Source organism: Aplysia californica, unplaced genomic scaffold, assembly GCF_000002075.1.
Source record: "Aplysia californica isolate F4 #8 unplaced genomic scaffold, AplCal3.0 scaffold00518, whole genome shotgun sequence".
Classification (NCBI taxonomy): Eukaryota; Metazoa; Mollusca; class Gastropoda; order Aplysiida; family Aplysiidae; genus Aplysia; species Aplysia californica.
In genome coordinates this window covers 555,219-557,331 of record NW_004797788.1, presented here as the reverse complement: position 1 = coordinate 557,331, position 2,113 = coordinate 555,219, and the positions used below count along the sequence as shown (strand labels likewise).

Sequence of the window (2,113 nt, the reverse complement as noted above, 5' to 3'; positions counted from 1 at the left end):
GATGCTGTTGAAGAGTTTGTAGTTCCATAAGCGCCCTAATGAAGAGTTCGAGAGTATGTCTAGGAGTTTGGGAAGTATATTATTATGTAGGCTACACTGACCAAACCATTACACTATCATAAAAAGAGAAACCGCCCTTTTATAATAGGCCTGTACGTACACAAGGAAGTAGACTTTAATTAAGATACCTGTCAATTATATATACATTTGGGATGATAATTATTCTCTCTCTCTTTCCTAAATGATAAAACACTTATCCCATAATGGTGCACTCTGAGTACATACAGGTATTTAATTATCTTTTATAGGCCTAGATCTAGGCCAATATATTATTATTTACTTTACTTCCTTATTATTTTAATCTATCTTTTTAAGTTATTCTCTTTTGGCGTTATTCCGATATTGCACAGATTTCTATTTTGGTGGTTGAGAATATAAACAACATGGCGACTGCAAGCGGTGCATTCGAAAAATCCTGAGTTATTATTCGTTCGAGTCAGCTACTTTAAGAAAATATAAGAATGTAATGAAAGTTGTTTACATTCACATCAAGAAAACTTGTTTTTGATATCAGAGGTTCAATTCTCCCAAATCCAACTGCAGATAAGTCGTTTAAGAGTTTAGTTCCTCTTCATTTATTTTTCAATCAAGTCGGAGCTTGTTCTCATTCATCGTTCACAGAACTGTCAGTCACAGAGCAGCAACTGCTTCTGGCTTAAGAAGTCTTTCAAGTAAGACCACTGGGTATGCACATTGTCTGTCAATTTTGATATACTAAGGTTTATTACATGCATGATGAGTAAAATACAGCTGCCATTTGTCTTTCTACAAGTTTGTTGTTGATTGTTGTCAACAATAACAAGGAGTAACTTACTTCATATATGGCCACCTCTATGGTGCAGGCGAGTCTTTTGTGGCTATTCTCACCCGGTGCGCGTTCACCAAATTTTGCATTCACCCTAAACCACAGAATTCTACACTGTGATAACAGAAAAATTGTAGAATTCTGTGCCGTGAACAAACGTTCCATTACAACTGTAGCCTACTAAAAGCGTACAATTTTGTCTGTGGGCAGTGGAGAGAGAGAGAGGAGTAGCGCGAGAATTTCCGGGCAAAACAAAATGGCGACCCGCGTAGTTCGGCTCGATTCGAAAAGTTAAATAGCCGTAGCATCTTTGTAGACAACCAAATTAATTTACTTTTGGGTTTTAACATCATTTTTTAACTTTGTTTTGGTCAATTTGATCGTCCACACCGATAGACAGTATTCAGAAAGAGACAGAGAGAGAGAGAAGAGGGGAGGAGTTGATCTTGAGAGAACTTCCGGGCGGGTGAGAATAGCCACTTTCACTTCATATAGTCTATGTGTGTGTGATTCAACTCAACAATTCTAAATCTAGACTCTAGATATATATATCAAAAGTCTAGATCTAAATCTAGCTGAAGATTTATTACCATTGGTAGACTCTGTCAGGAAATGTGTCAGTACTCAAATTGATAGGCCTATTCATAATTTAAGACCGGATAAATTAGTAGATAATTAGGGTAACTCTAGATTTAGATTAGATCTAGTAGTGAGTGTGTATCTCTAGATCTAGATCTAAAAATCTAGATTTTTTAAATAGAATTGCAAAGGAACTAAAAACCCTGGGACTGTGTATAGATCTACACAGTCGATGCGTAGTGAAGATGTACCCATTCTAATTCTGGAATATTTTTAATTTTTAGTATACATTATCGAAGTGGCTAGCCGTATTTAAGTACGGCTAGCCTGAGAGTCTAGCAGTAAAGTACGGCTAGACTGCCAGTCTAGCCGTACTAGACTTAGATCTAGGTTTGGCCCTATCGACTCAAACCTGTGGAGTACACAGGTCTCATTAGATGTAGATCTAGATCTATTACTCAGGTTTAAAATACATGCAGGTCAGTAAGGCACCTTTTGGTTTGGTCTGAAATACAAATACTTCAGGCATTGCAAACTAAAAATTTCATTTACAATTCAGCTATCAATAATAAGTACGTCTAGCCTGATTGACCAGCCGTCCTTAAGTATGGCTAGCCTAGCCGTCTAGCCGTACTTTAAGTACTGCTAGCCAAAAGTCTAGCCGTACTT

General features: G+C 37.2%; 1 protein-coding gene across 4 annotated transcripts in view; it reads left to right on the top strand.

Moving 5' to 3' along the window:
• Positions 1-439: 439 nt before the first annotated feature.
• The window catches only part of LOC101852498 (coiled-coil domain-containing protein 61), a 25,590-nt gene continuing 23,916 nt past the window's right edge, over positions 440-2,113 (top strand). For 2 of the 4 annotated variants that reach the window (XM_005106199.3, XM_005106200.3), the window contains exon 1: positions 440-731. The gene's annotated coding sequence lies outside the window, so the exon portion shown is untranslated. Of the gene's footprint in view, positions 745-2,113 lie in introns of all 4 variants that reach the window. The other 2 variants (XM_005106197.3, XM_005106198.3) reach the window with 1 other exon arrangement.